Source organism: Eptesicus fuscus, chromosome 15, assembly GCF_027574615.1.
Source record: "Eptesicus fuscus isolate TK198812 chromosome 15, DD_ASM_mEF_20220401, whole genome shotgun sequence".
Classification (NCBI taxonomy): domain Eukaryota; kingdom Metazoa; phylum Chordata; class Mammalia; order Chiroptera; family Vespertilionidae; genus Eptesicus; species Eptesicus fuscus.
Genome location: NC_072487.1, coordinates 9,338,543 through 9,361,019, shown reverse-complemented (window position 1 = coordinate 9,361,019; position 22,477 = coordinate 9,338,543).

Genomic DNA, 22,477 nt, shown 5'->3' with positions numbered 1-22,477 from the left:
GATTTCAGAAATTAATTTTTGAATAATGTAAAGTAATAAATGATTGACATAATTAATCATTCAGAACTCCAATAGAAACCACATAAAAGTGGGAAGTAGAAGATCTTGAGTAAAATTGCCCTGATTTATTTCAACCTAAAATCTCTAAATATATTTTTGGATATGTAATAAAAATATAAAATATTGGTTTAAGAAATAGCAATTATTCAAGAAATGAAATTATTGCTCATTATGCTATTTGTATAGTTTTTTCATTTATTTATAAAAGAATTAGTGAAAGAAAATACTTGAGGCTAAATAGCACACAATTTCATGTATTACTAAATACTTTAAGTGAGGAACACAATTGGATCCTTTCAAAGAAATATGGATTTTTCTGAATAACTGTCAATATACTAATTATTGTAGAAGTACAGAGAGCTGCATCTCAACCCTGGGGATAATACTTTATTTACATAAAAAAGAAGTAATGCTAAAATAAATCAGATTAAAAATACCTAGAGCAAAGTGTCTCATCATAATAATGTTTACCCTCATATTTCTTTCAAAATGTATAAAATACATCAAGAGATGGTGGTAGAAAAGTAATAAGTGGTGTCCAGTTTTATACCAATAAACATAAATTGTGGAAAGTTCCAAAATCCTCATTATATAAATAAGTATTTTAGATATTGTGCTAAAAAATCTAGATAATTATTAAAGTACTATGTTACTCTGGCAATTCTGGTTTTAAAATAATTAAAAAGGAACCCATCCTACATGAAAATAAGCTTGTTATGATAAATATCTCCAAAGGGCAATTCTCTCCATTTCAAGTGCAGTTTAAATGATCTTTAATTTGTTCATTAATGTGGGAGGAGAGTGTACACAAATCTATGAATATCAACCCTAAGTGGGAGAATTAAATTATTTATCTAAAATATTATGGATAAGCAAATTTTATATTCATACAATGGAATACTATTGAGCAACAAAAATGGGATGAACTATTACCAATACTGACAACACAGATGAATTATCATAAATAAAATATTGAATGATGGAATCCAGTCATATGCTTTCAGTTACATGTGTCAAGCTAATGGATCTACGCTATTAGAAGTGAGGACAGAGGTTACCCTTTCTTGAGGTTAATGACTGCAAGGAGACAAAATAAGTCCTCTGTGTTAATTGTAATACTCTTTTTCTCTCTATGTGCATTCATTTACTGAAAATTCATTGGTATGTATAATTATTTTTGTACATGTTTATATACATGTTTGAATCTATTTTATATAGAAAATGTGCACAAATCAGAGACACTAACAATATTGGTACTACAATAGAGCAATTCTGATTCTCAAGAGGTATAAAATACGTTTCAAATATTTATTTTTACTAAACAAATCAAATTTGCAAATTGAGAGAGATTATTTTTACCCCTTTTAAAACTATAACTGTATTGAAATGATGAATCCATTTGAACCCATAGTTTTCCCAGATTTAATAACATTTAGATTGTTAAGTAGCTCAATAAACCATACTCTTTCTCCAGACATATGAATTATAGACATATAACTTCAACTAGTGAGTGTTTGTTATCCAAGATGCTCATTATTGAATTTATGATTCAAACTAATTTTTTTTTAAAATATCAAGCAGACATAATTTCTAACAGAGAAGTTTAGATGAAGGATCTTCATTTAAATCATAATCAATTTAAACACAAGTTATATAACTTTTCATAATTTTTTTATTCCTCTCTGCATAGAGGCCATGAGGATCAAGAAGGTATACAGCTTAATATCATGAAAAAATATCATGATATGTTTAACTCATTTACAACCTATTAATCCAAGTAAAATTGTTTACATACTAGAGTGAAATGTATCTCTGGCTACTTATAGGGTCCACCCCATCCCTAAAGGCCTCCTGTAGCTGGAGAGATTATCTCACTCAGTGAACATAAGTACATGACTAGCACATACTTTGTGGGACCCGGTGAAACATGAGCATGTGGGCACCTGGTCCAGATCTCATTAGGATTTCAAGATGACAATCCCAAGCTCTGACCCAAGTGCAGGGCCTGCTAAGCACGGTTTCTGTCACTGCACAAGTATTGAGTTCCCTGCAGCCTTTTCTTCCCCACATCTTTTTTTTTTTTTAATTTCAAAACTATTTGTATAAAATAAGACAAAACTGCTTTCATTTGCTGTCATTTTAAGCCATTAATTTTAGTCAACATTTTGCAACATTTTCTTCATTTAGAATTGTATTTTTATATGTTGTAGGCTAATGAAATCCTTTATATTGCTGGTTTTTGGGGCATGCAAAGACCTTAAATATGTATCATTTTATCACAAAAAGGCAAAAATTGAACTAATAGCAGCTACATTACTGATCTTTCATTGTTACCATATCATAGTCATAGATATGTCCCATCTTCAAATAAAAGGAAATTAAAAAAATATCTCAGAGGGAAGGTGGTGGTGGGTTGGTAGGTAGGTGAGAAGAGATTAACCAAAGAACTGGTATCATAGACAATAGTGTGGTGAAGGCCTGGGGTGGGGGGTGGGGTGGGCTAGAAGGGGTCAATGGGAGAAAAGGGGGACATCTGTATTACTTTCAAGCAACAAAGATAAATTTTTTAAAAATACTACGTGCTAAATCAACACTATATGGGGCATAAAAACCACAGAATTTTCTCTTTCTAGTAACCAGGAAGAAAAATCCAATCAACTCATTAAACGTTTCCTTCCATACCTCCATTACCTTTATAAGCTAGTAATTTTGAATAGGTGAAGTAAGAAACAGTAACTAGATCTTTTGACTTTACACAGAATATTGCATATAATATATGCCAGTGGAAAATATATCTATTTAGACTATTTTGAATATATCTATTCTGATTTTAAGTAACATGTGTAGTTTAATCCTTCTGTAAAATACAATAATGTGTTTCCTTCTTGCATTTTTTAAAAGTTTAGAAATAATTTAATGATTAAGTTTATTGCTAAAATCTCTATCTTTCAGCAAATATCTATAATATTTCCATACTTTGAACTTGTTAAAAGCATTGAACAGAGAAGCAAACTTGGTAAGATGTAAACAATTAAATCTTTTTGATACAATAATGGACTTCAGTGCTTTAAGTTCTGGATTGCAGATATATGCAGTCATTCAAATGTCTTGCCTGGTCATACAATCAATCACCTTATTAGCTAAAGTAAAAGACAGGCAAGTAACAAAAGCACTCTACTTTGTAACTGCAAAGTGATAATAGATTTACAATAACTAATTAAATCCCCTGTAATGTGACTCATGATAAAAATCAATTATCTATTTTTAATTAGTCATGACATCTTTTTATCCATACTTAATAATAATAATAGTGTGAAGCACCACATTTTAAACAACTGTTAAAAATGTTACTAATCTCTTTAGAAAAGCCTCAGGAAGGTTATCTAGATACTTTAAGGTTGCTTTGCAAGTGATAATGAAATTTCTGAGTCAGAGAAAATAAGTAAATATAATGAAAAAGTACCTATGTTTTACAGAGCAAAAACAGCACGTACAGTGAATTCTTCAAGGATTAGTATCATGTTATTACATGGAGGGAACAAAATTTGCACTTCTCACAACTCTAAGTTACTAGGACAAGGAATCCATTTAACCAGCACATTTAATGACTCCTTTCATGTCTTCATTATCTTTATAAAGCTAGTTACACAAAGTTGAGTTAGTAACAGCAGCTAGACCTCTTGAGTTTATACAGGTAACCACATTTACTACATGTATGCTTATGGCAAATATATCCAACACACAGATCTTATTTAATAACAACATACCACTGTTCTAGGTAAGCAGGAGAACTTGTGGCTATGGAAGAGCATTTAAAATACAATCTACTCAAAATTTAATCTTTTATTCAATGCCTACTGATCCTAAGAACTAGGTGATGGTTAAAATCTCCCAGGCATTTCTAATTGTCTTCATAATAAAAACTAAGCTCTTGAATATGGCCTTTCCCTAAGTCACAGTTCTTGTCACTCTTATATCTGTATATACATTGAGTGGCCAGATTATTATGATGTCTGAATGCATAATCATCTGGCCACTCAGTGTATATCCTATATAATAAAAGGCTAATATGCAAATTGTCCCCTTGACCAGGAGTTCGACCAGCAGGCAGTCTGGCCAACCGCTCATGTCCCTTCCCCATGGCCAGGCTGGCTGGACCCCACCCATGCACGGATTCATGCACTGGGCCTCCAATTATATATGTGTGTGTATGTGTATATATGTACATACACACACACACACACACACACACACACATATATATATACATAATAATAATCTGGTGACTCAATACATACATAATAATCTGGTGACTCAATACATACATATATATATATATGTATATATATATATATACACACACATATATGTATGTATTGAGTCACCAGATTATTATGTGTTCAGATCTGGCCAGATTACAATATATAGTTGAGAGAGAGATAGAGAGAGAAAGAGAGAGAGAGAGAGAGAGAGAGAGAGAGAGAGAGAGAGAAGGCAGGAAGGAAGGAAGAAAGGAAGGAAGGAAGGAAGGAGGGAAGGGAGAAACAGGAAGGAAGGAAGACTAAGTAAGAAGACTAAGAAATAAGGAGGGGGAAATAGCAAATAATTCAAGGCGGAAAACATTCCATGGTATTATTTGCCTTTTTCCTCCTATCTTCACACTCAGAACTTATTCTTCTAAATAGAAATCGAACCATTTAAAATAGGAATGATTTATGACAAAGCCTGAGCATCAATAAGACATAAACTCAAAACACCCTAGTCCTATGAAAAACAAAAGCAACTTTGTTTTATGAGACTATTAATACATATCTTGGCCAACTGAAGAAAAATCTCATTCTGAATCTTGCCTCCCAAAGGAATCAGGACCTGCTTTGTAAAATACTGTAATACCTTGCCATTCATGATGATATAGTTAATTCAGATTTTTACTTTTGATGAAACAGATATAAGTATGTGCAGAATTATGGAGAAAGGCTGTGCTAAAGGTTTAATATAGATTTATATAAACTTGTTGTATATTGTTAGAGCCTGGTATTTTGAGGACCATTTTAAAACAGGCTGTCTAGAGTAAACAGTTTCAATCACAATTTACATTTAATAGCATTCTGCACCAGTTTCAGATGTACAGCAAAGTGGCCAGAAAACCATGCACTCTACAGAGTGGACGCCCACTGCTCCAAGCACTCACCAGGCCTCATACCCAATTATGTCAACATTATTGACTATACTAGAGGCCTGGTGCATGAATTCATGAATAGGTGGGGTCCCTTGGCCTGGCCGGCAATCAGGGCCGATTGGGGCCAGCCGGCCGGGGGGAGGGACTGTGGGAGGTTGGCTGGCCATGGGAGGTTGGCTGTGGGAGTGCACTGACCACCAGGGTCCAGCTCCTGCATTGAGTGTCTTCCCCCTGGTGGTCAGTGCACGTGATAGCAACTGGTCGACCAGCCATTCGGTCACTTAGGCTTTCATATATATAGATTCCCCATGCTGCACTCTGCATCTCTATGGCTATTCTGCAACTTCCAATTTGTACTGCTTAATCCCTTTATTCTTTTCACCCATCCCTCCAACACTTTGATCCATGTCAGTCCATTCTCTGTATATATGAGTCTGTTTCTATTTTGTTTGCTTATTTTTCTCATTATATTCCATATGTAAGTGAAATAGTATAGCATTTGTCATTCTCTGACTACCTTATTTCACCTATTATAATACTCATACGTACATTCATGCTGTTGCAAAAGGTAAGATTTCCTTTTTTATGGCTGAGTAGCATGTCATTTTGTATGTACCACAGCCTTTTATCCACTTATCTACTGATGGGCACTTGAAATCTTGGGCTTTGTAAATAAAACTGCAATAAAAATAGGGATGCATATATTCTTTCAAATTTGTGTAAACATTTTTAACTTCTGAGGAGGGTTGTATGAAGTTAATCTTCTGAAAAAGTATTTGGATATAAATTGAGTTAAAATATACTTTTTAAAAGTATTTTATAGATAACGTATTTTTAACAATATTTTGTAGCAATATTAGATGGCATGAAATACTGTTTTGGAGGGTGGTTTGGCTGTTATTTTTTATGGCATAACACTATGTTAAGCAATGGGGAGGCTTTAACTGACTCTTGTCCTTCAAAGTTGAGGTATGAAATGTGGATGATGTCATCACAGCCAGGACAACCTTATTATTGGCTTCTGGGTCAAGAAGGTAATGCTATTTTGGGTGCCTTATATCAACAAAATACCAATGGCTTATAAAGAAGATCCTGGATTGCAGGTATCTAACAAAATGTGTTCTAGGCAAGGACTTGTTTTCAGAGGAAATTCTGCGTTGATAATTTTCATCCTCATCAGAGATAATTTACTGTCATTTTATACTTTGATCAAATGAAAATCAATATTTTATTATCATATGATAAAAATGCATTGGGAATTGGTTAATTTTAGTCAATAGGAATTAAGTTTCAAATTACAATCTTAGCAGATCAGTAATATATTAATGGCTGGGAATTTAAATGCCATGTAAGAACTGAGGCATAATTATGAAACATATTTCTAATGCTACCTCAGGAATTACAAGCATGTTAAATGAGTTGTTAAATTAGATACAGAGAAATAGAGATATAAATATTGAGGCAATAATTTCTTCTGCAGATTTATCAAAAACATCCCTGCAGAACAGATTCAATCACTGGTGCCTAGGAATGCTCCATCGTTTTCTCCAGGGCTCTGGGTCTTCCTAACACTAGTTTTCCTACTGACGCCTTATTATTATTATCACGTGTTACAATGAAAATATAAATATTGAATGAAAAAACTGTAGTGTATTGGAGGCTTTCCAAAACAATTGGATAGACAACATATATTTAAGTTGGTTAACATTTACTGTATATATTTGTAGTGGACATTATAATAAGAATATATTATAAGATGTCTTGAAGCTTGCTTGTATATACAAAAATGTAATATTTTTGATTTTATGATAAATTTCCTGTTGATTTTATAAATTTATTAACTCTGACCCAGGTGTTATTTTCAATATTTGGGTTCAGTGTATATCTTACAACTATCTTTATAAACTACTTCCAAATTAAATGTTTACATTTTTTGGGATTATAATTTTAAGAGGATCACTTTAAAAAATATATATATATTTTTATTGATTTCAGAGAGGAAGGGAGAGGGAGAGAGAGAGAGTAACATCAATGATGAGAGAGAATCATTGATTGGCTGCTTCCTGCATGCTTCCTACTGGGCACTGAGCCTGCAACCCGGGCAAGTTCCCTTGACCGGACTAGAACCTGGGATCCTTTAGTCCACAGGCTGATGCTCTATCCACTGAGCCAAACCAGATAGGGCAAGAGGATCACTTTTTAAAGAAAAATAAGTGCAATCTCTTGCAAGGTATTTTGCACATCTGAGTTACTAATATTACTAACACATATATTACTCATATACGTATATTTTTAAATATTTTTATTGATTTCAGAAAGAGGAACAGAGAGGAAGAGAGAGAGGGAGAAATATCAATGAGAGAGAAACTTCTATTGGCTGCCTCCACCCTGCACCCTACTGGGGATCAAACCTACAATTGGGGCATGTGCCCTGACCAGGAATCCAGTTGGCACCCTCCTGATGCATGGGACTAAACTGAGTCACACCAAGCAGGCGATTCCTCTTATTCTTCTGATTCCATTCACAAGACACATCATCTATTTAGAGTGTATAATACTGTACAACATACTGAAACATGGAGTTTTGTAACTTGTAATTAAAGGTTACTTCATAAATAAAATATTACTTATTATGAAATCTGTATTACTCATTAGACAATTCCCAGCATGGGCTTCAGGACATTATTATAAGCTAATAAATATTTGCATACTTTAAAGTTTACAAAGCACTTTCCTATACACTATATTCAATAATTCTATACATTTAACGCATATTATCTGAATATTACAGCTTACAAAATTGAAGCTCAGAGAGGCTGAAATTCACCCAGGATCACACAGCTAATAAATGGCACAGTGAATATTTAACCCAGTACTTATAACACTAAAAACACACTCATTACGTGGCAGTAAGCTTTAGTGTAAATTTAAATGTTAGGACATACAATACATAATTTAATTATGCCTAATATATATATGGAACTATATATTACTAAAAATGGCTTTGAGGCATAGTAGTTAGGGAAATAAAAACAGGATAAGTGCAAATGATTTTCTCATCATTGCAAAATTGCACTGGAGTGTTTGGTGTAAAACCCTCATTCAATTTCCCTGTTTATTAGGTTTTGCACCCTAATAAAACATATAGGGAATTAAGGACATTATCTTGTATAGTTACTAGAAAAAGAGCAAAGTTATTAAATTACTTTTCAAATATATTCATTAATGATTCTATTTAATTTTATAACTCTGTCCGCTTTTCCAGTTAACATTTAATTAAATAAGAATACTTTGAATGCCAACCTAGTAGACATCACTTTAATTGAAGCCTGAGGGATTAAAATAAATTGAAAGAAGGGAGGAGAGGAGGAGAAGAAGGTGGAGAATAACCCCTGTAAGGCGGCTTTGAGGAGTTAGCATTTGGCTTCTGTGAGAGGCAATACGTGTAAGGTTAAGAATACAGCCCCTGGTGTGAGACTGTATGTGTCACTATGTGAACTTGGCTCCTTCTTTCTCTCCCATTTTCATTCAGAACTGATTGGCATGCATCACTGGATAAGTTTAAGGCACACAGCTTGGCTTTTGGATTTACATATATTGTGAAATGATGACCACAAGAAGTTCAGCTAACATTTATCTTCTTCTATAGATCAAATAAGAGGGGGAAAAAGAATAAAAATCTCATTGTATGAGACCTCTCAAGATGAACTCTCCAAACAACTTCCCTGTAGATCATGCAGCAGTGTTAACTATAGTCATCATGTAGTGTGTTACATCCCTGGCACTTATTCGTCTTATAACTAGAAGTTTGTACCTTTTGCCTGCCTCTCCCTGACCCTCTGTCTCTGGTAAGCCCAAGTCTGATCTCTTTTTCTATGAACTTGTTCTTTGTTTTGTTTTCAGAATGCATTTATAAGGAGATCATACTGTATTTGTCTTTCTCTGCCTACTTATCTCACTTAATCCTTCAAAGTCCATCCATATTCTCTCAAATGATGGGCATTCTTAATGTTTACATCACTAATAGCATTACTATTACTATTGCTCAAAATGATATCTTCATTATTTATATGCTAGAGGCCCGGTACATGAAAATTCATGCATTGGAGAGGGGGGGTTCCTCAGCCCGGCCTGCCCCCTCTCACAGTCCAGGAGCCATCAGGAGCGGGAGGTGACCCAGTGATCAGGGGAAGGCGATGCCCCCATCACACCTCTGCTGCTGCCACTGCCAGCAGCGCAAGCTTTTGCTGTCCCTGGTTACCTGAGCCTCAGGCCAGCCCTGGGTGGCTGGGGGGCTGAGTGGACTGGGGGACTCCAGAGGCAGGAGCGCAGAGTGGCTGGGCCTGCCTGGGGGCAGGCCTACCCGTGCCACACACCTGCTGCCCTGGCGGGGGTGAGAGGACTGGGAGCTGCCATCTTGTGGCTGTGGGTACTGCCATCTTTGAGGGTATGGCAGTCAATTAGCATTTTCCCTTCTTATTGGCTGTGGGTGCTGCCATTTTTGTGAGAGTGTGACGGTCAATTAGCATATTCCCTCTTTATTAGAAAGGATATAAAAAGCCAGCAGCCTTAACGGCCTTAACAACCATAACAACCGGTCACTATGATGCCCACAGTGGCCAGCAAACTGGCCGATCAGGGGCAAAGCTGACTGGCCAACCACCCATGGCCCTTCCCTCAGGTCACTGGCCCCCAATCGGCCACCCAACCCCAATCAGGGGTGGGGCCTACAGTCCAATCGCCCGCAGCCCCTTCCCCAGCCAGCCCAGCCCTGATTGGGCCCTGATCGGGGTGGGCCAGCCAGCCAACCTGCTGCCACTGGCCGGACCCCACCCATGCACAAATTCATGCATGGACCTCTAGTTTACAATAATGTTAATATCATCATTATTTGCAATAGTCAAGACACTTCTCTTAAACTCTCTTTAACTTAATTTCCTCATCTATAAAACAGGCATGCTAATATACTAGGTGTACTGGTTAATAATGCAGATTTTGTAATCAAAGAAAAGATGATAATTTCAAGAGAAACATCAAAAGTGCTTTATTCAAAGTAATGTCCATCATTAGCTACACATTTCCCCCATCTTACAGGTAATTTGTGGATACCATCCCAATAGAACTTTTCTTGTTTTAAGGCAAACCTTTCAGAGACCCAATTTTCCACTTCGTACGTTTTGAAGTTCTGTTCTGCCATCGATCAAAACAAGTGGTAATCTGAAGGAGCAAGGTGTGGGGAATAGGGTGGGTGGGTTAATACTTCCCAGGCAAGATCTTTTAATGTGTCTTCAAGTGTGTGATGGTGCATTACCATGAAGCAAAATTACTTTGCTGTGTTTCCTGGCCGTTTGATGATCAAAGCATGGTTCAAATTGACCTGGACATTCTTTGTCTTTCACATCAAAATCATCACTTTTTAAACATTTAAACCAGTGTTCGCAAGTATCTTGAGATGAAGCATGTTCCCCATAAGTTTCCTGAAGTATACGATAACTCTCAGCAGCACTTTTCTTCAAAATAAAGTAATAAATTAAAATTTCCTGCAAATGTTCTTTTGTTGGCATGAAATTTGACATTTTTAAGCATAAAAATATCTACGATGTTAACACCTTCAGCAAATTTGACATATGATGATTTGAAGCTTGTTGTCAATACAACAAAAATAGCATACATATCAAATCGCATATATATCAACATATGTGTAATTCCATCTATTGAAAAAAAATCCACATTATTAACCGATACACCTAGTACATAGCTCATTGAATTGTGGGGAAAAGTGTAGAAGTTGACTTGGGTGAAGAATTTAGAATAGGACCTGGTACATATTAAGCATTCTATATAGGCAATTGATTGTATATATATTTTGCTTTATGTGTTTATACAATATCAAAATATGAAATGACTGAATTTTATTGTTTTACCTGGGTAATGCTATCATCATATTGATGTAAACAAATTTGATATCACAAAAGTATTGCTACAAACTACAAAAGTATGCACAAATTGTGGTATAGAAATTAAACTCCTGGTAGAACTCATGATATTATATAGTCACTAGCACAGATCGAGTTCAGTTCTTGTTTTCAATTTGTACTAAAGTAATTTTTTGGATTGATTAATTTGCTTATTAATTGATGAGCCACTAGAAAACTTACTATCATGATTCAACTGTTTTTCAACTTATTTATAACTTGATAGACTCTAACAGACAGAACATTTTTCATTAGTCCAGAATTCTGAATAATTAAAAACTGTTGCATTTTATCTCTGAAATAAAATGTGTGATACATGTGTGCAAATGTAACACAGAACAGCATTAACTAAAGTTAGCAATAGGTACAATTAGTTAATTTAGTGCTGCCATGCAATAAGTACCTTACACACATTAATTAACTTCATAAAGTTCTACAAAGAATATGTTATTATCTGTACTCTTTTTTTTATGAGCTGAGAAAAATGGGTTTCAGAAGATGAAGGTTTTTTCCCAGAGTAGGAGCTAGGAAATGGAGGATTTTGGGATTGAACTGGGCCGCATTCACCTCTTTTTAAAAAGATAACATTGAGTAGGATTTTTCTGTTGGTATTTAACATTTTTGACAACTGTGAAAAAATTATAAACAAAATTAAAGGGAAATGCTATTTTTTAGCATGATTATATTTGGGGGGATTATCAAATTCCATAGTATTCAGGCCTTTAGAATGTACCTTTGGTCCTCATGTTGTTTTAGAATTCCATGTCAAGATATTTTAAAATGCATTTTTTACTATTACATTTTTGGAGTAGCACTCCTTGTTTTTTATAGCTACTCATTAAATTTAATAATCTTATAAAATGCAGCTGCTTTTGAACTAGATTTTATGTTTTTGCTTTCAACAGACTAATTACATTGTTAAAAATTGTATATATCTTGCCCTTGCCATTTAGAGTGTCATTCAGATATGCCAAGGTTGTGGGTTTGATCCTGGTCGGAGCACATACAAGAATCAACCAATGAATGCATAAATGGGTGGAAAAACAAGTCGTTGTTTCTCTCTCCCTCTCTCTCTCTCTCTCTCTAAAATCATTTAAAATGTTTTATTTATCTTGCCCATTCTAAAAAATGTAAACCTTTTAAAATATGTACATTCATATAAATATGCTTAGACATATAACATATTATTTGATAACCTTATTTAAAGCATATATGAACATATACAAAATAAATAGTTATATTATATATGTATATATATTTTTTATTTTTCTTTTGCTTTAGGGATTAGATATTATGTTGACTATCACCTTAAAAAATATACAATTATTTTGGGAGGATTTATTTTCATGGTTGATAACATCAATAATATCTATATTCACAGTTAAAAAATGGACTTAGCACTTAAGATTGATATTTTTTTATTAAAATAATACTGCAAATATGTTTTCTGGAAATACCTTTCTTTTCAACCATATAAACAAAGTAAATCATACCACCATGCTACTTAGCATATGCATATATCACTATACTAGAAGCAACATTTATTTATTTTAATTTTAATTTTTTATTTGAAGGAGGGAGAGAGAGAGAGAGAGAAAGAGAGAGAGAGAGAGAGAGAGAGAGAGAAAGGGAGAGGAGGGGGAAAGAGAAAAAACATTGAATTTTGTAGTTTCACTTATTTATGCACTCAGTGGTTGACTCTTTTATGTGCCCTGACTGGTATCAAACCCACAACCTGGGAGTATTAGGAGGATACTCTATCCAAATGAGCTACTTGGCCATGGTCAGATGCAATATTTTTTCCCTTTTGTTTCCTTATTTGTATTACCCATTTACACATAATTTTTTTTTTTTGTATACACTGAGTGTAACAGTTAAGATGTAAATATTTGGTAAATTATTATTTTACAGTTTTATAACATACTAGTTTTTAATGCTATTTAAAAAGTATCAATATTATAAAAATAGGCTTCTCTATAAATACTAGAGGCCTGATGCATGAAGATTCATGCAAGAATGGGCCTTCCTTCCCCTGGCTGCTGGCACCGCCTTCAATCCGTCCAGAGCTGCTTTTCCACCTTCACTCCCGCCCAGAGCAGCCTTTCTGCATCCTCATGCTGCCCAGAGGCCCAGAGCTGCTGGGGTGGTGTCAAATGCCTGTGTCCTGCCACGCCCCCAGCTGCTTGGTGCCTGCATATGCAAATTAACCTGCCATCTTTGTTGGGTTAATTTGCATACTCACTCCTGATTGGCTGGTGGGCATCATGAAGGTACGGTCAATTTGCATCTTTCTCTTTTATTAGTGTATATACCTATAAATACATATATCTTCTATGTAGATATGTTTATATAGATATATACATATATATTCAAATTAATATATATCACATGTAATAATACAGCAATATTTATTTGTATTGTTTTTTTTTTTAATATTTTTATTGAGGTATTATATGTGTACATATCTTACTATTACCCCCCCACCCCACACCCACACATGCCCTCCCCCCCCAGAGTTTTGCGTCCATTGTTTATGCTTATATGCATGCATACAAGTCCTTCGTTTGATTTCAAAACTCCCCCACCTTTCCCAAACTTTCCCCCTGTAATTTGAAAGTCTGTTTGATGCTTTACTGTCTCTGTATCTATCTTTTTGTTCACCACTTTATAATGTTCTTTACTATCCCTAAATGAGTGAGATCATGTGGTATTGTTCTTTCATTGACTGGCTTATTTCACTTAGCATAATGTTCTCCAATTCCATCCAGGTTGCTGCAAATGATGAGAATTCCTTCTTTTTTATGGCAGCATAGTATTCCATTGTGTAGATGTACCACAGTTTTCCGATCCAGTCATCTGCTGATGGGCACCTAGGCTGTTTCCAAATCTTAGCTATTGTAAATTGTGCTGCTATGATCATAGTGGTGCATATATCCTTTCTGATTGGTGTTTCTAGTTTCTTCGGATATATTCCCAGGAGTGGGATTACTGGGTCAAATGGGAGTTCCATTTTCAGTTTTTTGAGGAAACTCCATACTGTTCTCCACAGTGGCTGCACCAGTCTGCATTCCCACCAGCAGTGCACGAGGGTTCCTTTTTCTCCGCATCCTCGCCAACACTTGTCGTTTGTTGATTTGTTGATGATAGCCATTCTGACAGGGTGAGATGGTACCTCATTGTTGTTTTGATTTGCATCTCTCGGATAATAAGTGACTTTGAACATGTTTTCATGTGTCTCTTGGCCTTTCTTCTGTCTTCTTTTGAAAATATTCTGTTTAGGTCTGTTGCCCATTTTTTTATTGGATCATTTATCTTCCTCTTATTAAGTTGCATAAGCTGCCTGTAGATGTTGGAGATTAAACCTTTATCAGTGATAGCATTTGCAAATATGTTTTCCCATGCAGTGGGCTTTCTTGTTGTTTTGTTGATGGTTTCTTTTGCTGTAAAAAGGCTTTTTATTTTGATGTAGTCCCATTTGTTAATTTTCTCTTTAGCTTCCATTGCCCTAGGGGCAGTGTCAGTGAAGAAGTTCTTGTGGCATATGTCTGAGATTTTGTTGCCTGTGGATTCCTCTAGTATTTTTATGGTTTCCCGTCTTATGTTTAAGTCCTGTATCCATTTTGAGTTTATTTTTGTGTATGGTGTAAGTTGGTGATCTAGTTTCATTTTTTTGCATGTATCTGTCCAGTTTTCCCAACACCATTTATTGAAGAGACTGTCTTGACTCCATTGTATGTTCTTGCCTCCTTTGTCAAATATTAATTGAGCATAGTGGTTTGGGTCGATATCTGGGTTCTCTATTCTGTTCCATTGATCAATATGTCTGTTCTTGTGCCAGTACCAGGCTGTTTTGAGAACAGTGGCTTTGTAATACAGCTTGAAATCTGGTATTGAGATCCCACCTACTTTATTCTTCTTTCTGAGGATTGCTGAGGCTAGTCTTTCTAGGTTATTAAAATAACCATCTGTGTAGATAATTTACATGCTAATCCCTGAATACATAGAGATTGATTTCTTAATACAATTAAATTTTTAAAAGTATGTGAATTTATTTTAAATTTCTGAGCTAGTTGAAGGTTTCAGTTGAACATTGATGTGATTAATTTATTAACACATTTATAGCCTACAGAAAAACAAGCCAGAATTGTTTGTAGAATTGGTTTTGTAGAATGTACATTAAAAAGGAATTTCTTTTTCTGCTCACTGAAAATAACCAAATGTTATGGATGTAAGTCAAATAAAGTCTCTCTCTCTCTCTCTCTCTCTCTCTCTCTCTCTCTCACTCACACACACACAAACACACACACAATTTGACAAGTTTATTATTTCTTCATATCAGATCAATTTCAATAAATGGATATTTTCAATCTCATTAATTTATTTTTAAATAAATATTGTATTTATAGAAAATTAAGAATCCTATCTAATAAAAGGGCAATATGCAAATTAACCATCACTCCATCACAAAGATGGCTGTGCCTATAGAGGCTGGGGTGCTGGATGCTGGCTGTGTCGTCCCAGCCATGAGCCCCAGCATCCCGCTCACCCTAGCCCTTGGAGGGAGGGAGGGTGGGCGGGCCTCTGGGCAGATGCCAGCCGGGGCGTGTGGGATGCTGGTGTTATTGCAGGCCGAGCTGAGGGACCACCCCCCTCCATGCATGAATTTCATACATCGGGCCTCTAGTGTACTATAAAAAGAAAGTTTATAAACATTAGGATTTATAATACATTGTTAACCTGCTTGTTAGAATTTTGGATATCTTCTATTTTTTAATTCTATAATTATCATACTAGCGTTCCTGTTGCAAGAAAAATCCTGCAATAGGGTTTCCTGCTGCACTCTACCCTGCCCCGCCTTCTCCGCTAGCCCGCCTGCTTTTCCCTTCTCCCCCGGCTCCGCCTCCGCTCCTCCCTTCTCCCCCGCCCCCCTTCTCAGCCAGCCACCTGCTCTCCTTCCTTCTCCCCCGGCCCCGCCTCCACTCCTCCCTTCTCCCCCCACCCCGCCTCTGCTCTTCCCTTCTCCCCCGGCCCCGCCTTCTCCACCAGCCAGCCTGCTTTTCCCTTCTCCCCCAGCCCCGCCTCCGCTCCTTCCTTCTCCTCCCCGTGGCTTGCTTGCTTCTCCGCAGCTTTGCTCCCTTCTGCAGCTCTTGGCTTCTTTCTATGCTGTCTTGATATGCAAATCAGCCACCATCTTGGTTGGGTAATTTGCATACTTGTCCTGATTGGTTGATGGGCGTGGCTTGGCTGGTGGGCATGGCTTGGGTGTAGCGAAGGTGCAGTCAATTTGCATATTTGTCTATTATTAGCTTGGATGTAGATATTGCCATTTTTAACCAAAAAGAGTGAAATGATTGATGTTTTTCCACTGTTAGGACTTACGTTTTAGCTAATATTTCACAAGTACCCCTGGCTGGTGTAGCTCAGTAGGTTAGCATCATCCCAGTCACCAAAAGGTCACCAGTTGAATTCCCACTTAAGGGCACATGCCCAGGTTGTGGTGCTCCATCCCTAGTGGGGGCATACAGGAGGCAGCCCATCAATGTTTCTCTCACATTGATGTTTCTCTCTCTCCCTTTCCCTTCCTCTCTCTCAAAAATCAATAAAAACATTTTTTAATAATCCTAGTTGAAACCAAAGTCCTTAGTTCTTAGATAATTTACTAGTGATGATATATTTTCTACCTTTAAATCATTCTGTGCTTTCTTTTATTTTGTTGGGGGAAAATATTATATTTAATTACTGTTATTAGAAAATGTAAATAGTTATCAGATTCTTATACAGTGGTATGGTTACTATTAAAGCCTTTAATAAATTAGAAAGTATTTTTAATATTGTTTTATTTAATTTTATATTTAACCTACTTATCAAAAGAATGGCAGCATGAGCCAAATTTAATATAATAGCAATCTGTATACACTAGTAATAAAAACAAGTGAATGCTGTTATTCAGTTTCAGTTACCTTTAATACCAAACCAAATTTAATTTGATATAAAAAAAATTATTAAGGATATTGGGTTTGAACTACTTTGCTTGATGTAGGGAAATCCTTAAAAGGCTTAAAAGGTGGCACCATTCATTGGAGATGGGTATCATTGCATAGATGTAATAAAAAGTAGATAGAAAAATTTAAGGTTTGTTTGGGGCAGTATTTTAAGCCTTAAAATTAGAAAAAAAAATATAACTACCAGAGTAAGTAAATATTATGACCTAAACATTGAAAATTATGTGTTAATAGTTTTAAACAAAGCAAAACTACTTAAAACACAAAAAATCCAACAAAATTAGAATTTTTTTTAAAATGAAAGGTGAAAAATTGTTAATCTCTCTCTCTCTCTCTCTCTCTCTCTCTCTCTCTCTCTATATATATATATATATATATATATATATATATATATATATATATATATCAATAGGATCAATATATATATATCAATAGGATCGAAGAGTTAACTGGACCCTTATTTGGTATACTATTGATAAATGATGTCATTCAACTTTTAAAAGAGTTGTGAAAAGTGATACTCTCCTTGAAAGGTAGCTTGAAATTTTGGTGAAGCAACTCTGGAGCCAAATATATTGAAGACATGAGTGCTTTGTAGTAAAAAAAAATAAATGTGGATACAAACAAAAAAGTAGATTGCAATATGTTAGCTCCATGGTACAAAATACAAAGGTCTTATAAATGGTCGGGTTGGGATAATGGTGGGGGATACTGATAAGATTAAGTTTTTATTATGAGGTTATAATTGAAAAAGAAGACAAGCCTTAGCTGTTTTCTCAGTGGTTAGAGCATCAGCCCTCAGACTGAAGGGTCCTGGGTTCAATTCTGATCCAGAGCATGTACCTTGGTTGCAGGCTCAACCCCGGCCCTGATCTGTGTATGTGAGGCAACCAATCCATGTGTCTCTCTCACATTAATGTCTCTTTCTGTCTCTCCCCCACCCTTCCACTCTCTCTAAAAATCTATGGAAAAAAGTATCCTTGGGTGAAGATTAACAACAACTACAACAACAAAAAGACAAGAAATTGTCACTTAGGGTGATCATTGTGCATCATATTATAAATGAAGTATGTGATTATATTATATCAGTCAGGGTTCTCCAGAGAAACAAATCAATAGGTTACATAGCTATGTAGAAAAGATTTATTATGAGGAATGGACTAATGTCTTTATGGAGGATAAATACAACAATCTGTGGTCTGTAAGCTAGAGACCCAGAGAGCTGGTGTAGTTCCAGCAATTCTGAGGGCCGAGGATCAGGAGTGCTGAGTTAGGAGAGGAGAAGATGGGTGTCTCAGCTCAAGTAGAAGGAACAAATTCACCCCTTCCCTCCCTATTATTCTATTGAGTCCCTCAATGGATTGGATGATACCCACCCACATAGGTAAGGACTATGTTTTTTTCTTTTCTTTTTTTTTTTTTTATTGATTAAGGTATTACATATGTGTCCTCATTTCCCCATTGCCCGCTCCCACTCCCTTCCCCCACTAAGGACTATGTTCTTTACTCTGTTCACTGATTCAAATTCTAATCTCTAATTTCTTCTGAAACACCCTTCCAGACACACCCCAATAATGTTTTAGGAGATAATTAGGGTATCCTTTATTTTTATTTTTTTATTTTTTATATATTTTATTGATTTTTTACAGAGAGGAAGAGAGAGGGATAGAGAGTTAGAAACATCGATGAGAGAGAAACATTGACTAGCTGCCTCCTGCAACCCCCCCCACTGGGGATGTGCCCGCAACCAAGGTACATGCCCTTGACCGGAATCGAACCTGGGACCCTTCAGTCCGCAGGCCGACGCTCTATCCACTGAGCCAAACCGGTTTCAGCTAGGGTATCCTTTAGCCTAGCCAAGTTGATATGTAAAATTACCCAATTGCAGTGATATAATAAATATGGTGTTAGTGGGATTTCTAAGATTCCCAAAAGACCTAGTTTGGAAATTAGTCTTAGACTCTCCAATTTAATTCAGTGAAATTGTACTGGCTGCTGTATCTTGCCAGTCCAGTTAAATGTAATCAAGTATCGTTTAATAGTTTTTACTACTCTGCAATATTTTGTAACATTACAACATATTATTTGTGTTTAGTTTCAATGGTCCTTAACCCTATTATGATTTCCAGATCAGTTTTAGGCCAGGGATTAAGCTTGGGACAAGTTCTTCATTTTCTTTTTCTGGAAGTTATGTTTAAATTTTAGCACAGAGAAACTTGCCACTAATAACTTTTGAAAAGTAATTTCACAGTATGACGCGTTGGTATTTTCAGAATTGATTTAGATTCAATAATTCAGTTACGAAGACCTTCAGTCTTGAATTGGTTCCTACCATTGCTGCCTTTGACCATTATAGATTCCAGGTAGTCTATTTACCTGTCAAGTTTAATGTTTCACCATAAATCTCTACCTTGTTAATTCACATGGCTGTCCTTGTTCTTTTTCAAAATATTATGGGCTCTCCTTATCTTTTATTTTTTTTCCTCAGGCTCTAGCACATTAATTTTCATTTTTAAAGTGTGCCTGCTCATCTAGAAAAACAAAGATTTTAGGTGAATGTTTAAAGTTTCTGCTGCAATTTATTACAGTTCCAAGCAATTCCTTGAATCATTCATGCTAAAGAGGATTACTGTCAAACTGTCAGCAGAATTTGTAATGTCAACAAGGGTAAAGTATCAGAAATATGTCATTAGCTTTTTCTTCAATCCATTTTAAGTGAAAATACAGAAGAAATGGGGAATTTTAATGTCCCAATGTAACCAAAGTATATCTTATACTATCTGTAATAGCTTTAGTTAACCACTGATTACCAAAATCCAATTGCAATCTTCTCAGTGATTATAAGGACTTAAATGCTCACGAACACTATTTGCTATAAATGCCACAAGGAAATGGTTACATGAATGAGCAGAAACGTTAAACGGCTGACAGCTATTTTGGAATTAAATTGACTATAATGTCAATCAAAACATTCTGCATCATGTAGGAAAACCAGTCTTAAGTGCCAGTAGATATTTCATGGGTGATATACTTTGTATCTGCTTCCCTTAGACAGGAAACTCCCTAAGTACTAACTCTCTTAGTTCAAGATTAAAATCACATCCAGGAGTCTTCATGTGAGTGTTAATGCTATAAACAGTACCATAACCTTAGATTAAATCTATCAACTAAACAGTCTCCAAGACAGAAATGGAAAGCAGCCTAGTTGAATTTTACACAGAATTCATAGGGAAAAGGGAGGACTTTAGCATATGGGCGGTGTTTTCTCTGGTGAGTATGTGCATGTTTGAAATCTGATTCTGATTAATGTAGAGATAGAAAAGGTCACTAAATGCCTGCATGGAATATTCAGTGCAACACTCTTCGTTTTAACACCAGCTTTACTCCCTTAAGGTTCTAATGTTAAGAACTGGTGTTTGACCGCTTTTGTCTTGGGACCGTTCTTGACTCGACTACATTGCCTCCAAATGCTTTCCAGCTGTTTCAGCTTAAAGTCAGTCCTGGCTGCTTTGAGCAAACCCACTGAACTAACTCATGCCCCTGAGATCTAACACTGACAGTGACCATCCTGGTCAGAACTACCAGGAGCAAAGTCCTTTGACCTACCAAAACAGATTAATAGTTTAACGTATAGGCATGTTTCTATTTTTTATTTAAATGCATTGAGTATATAAATAAATAAATAATATATAAATAAATGACCCATAGTTAATATTCAGTTAAATAAGCCATGATATGTTCATGCATAGATAATAATGATAACTTGAAATAATATATGCATAAGATAAAATCATGATAAACAAACTCTGTTATAAAATTATATATACAATTTCATTTGAATGCAGTATCTCCTACAATGCTTAGGACAGGGTAGCCACTTAATACATGGTCTTAAATTGATAAGCATTTTAAAACAAAGATTAATAAAAATAAAGCTTGTCCTTAATTTATCTATATTCATTCTTTCATAAAATAGGCATAAAATGAAACAATAATGAAATTTTCCTGGGTGTTGATATTATAAATGAATCAAAGGTTAATTGTCCCTGGAATTCTGTTATTGGCCTAATTTTCTATAAATTTCATTGGTTATATTTATAATCTCTTTCATTCTTTCTCTCTCTTTCAGACACACACACACACACACACACATACACACATACACACATACATATAATCAAATACTGTTAATGGAAGGCTATAAATATACCTCAAGTAGAGGAGTGTGTCACAGAAGTACAGATATAAATACAGCTTTCTAGGGAAAACCCGAAAAGCAGAGAGTAGTATAAAATCCTGCAATCTCCACAATCTCCATAATTCTCAATGTCTCCCACTTAAGGTTAACTGTGGATAGTCTGCATGCACAGTGGTCAACAATACAATTGAGAGGTAATTTTTGAACATGATGTAGCAAAAGAAACCTCTGGTCTCAGTGGCTTAAAATGATATCCTTTTGTTTAGCTCAGAAAGCTGCAGATAGACAATTTACCTAGGTTTGGCTGGGTAACATTTTCCAGTCATGTTTAGGATCATTCGCATAGCTACTTCTAGGTTGACTGTCATCTGGGAAAATAGAGGTAATGGACAAAATCTCTTGGAGTTGGGAAAGTTCTGGAACAGCAGATGGAGCTGTGAAAAAGCTTTCAAGCTTCTATGGCACGACATTTGCAATTATCCCTTTAAGCAAAAGCAGCCACATGGCTAAGTCAGAGAAACTGGACTCTAAAAATTTCTGACCAAGTGCATCTCTACAGAGAGGAGTAAAAAACTGGGCCATTAATACCAATATACCACAGAATACCTGTGGAACCAGGGAACTGGCCCTGATAAGACTTTAGAACCCAGTGATTGTTATCAACCTCCACTTTAATAGAGCTAACTCAGATTTGCTGAGTCAGATCTACTAAGTTTCTAAAAGGGTGTAGTTAATGAGCCTCAGCCTTACAAATTTGTGTCTCTGTTCCCCTTTGACCCATGAGCACTCATTAAGTATCTCTATTAACTCTGATTAGTAGCAGGTCATTGACTTTTCCACAGTGATGGCTGAGGATGAGCATAAGAAGGTCCCATGGGAAGTAATTTTTAATATCCAGGATGCTTGTCAGTACTTGTAACATAATAATTAAAAAAATCAAACATATTTGTCCCTACACAGTTTTTCTGGGATTTTATATATATTCACTTACAAACAATCAAGGTCTGCCACTTTATACCCCGAGTTATGATGAACCTTAGTGCTGTTTGTTTTTCCAGAACAA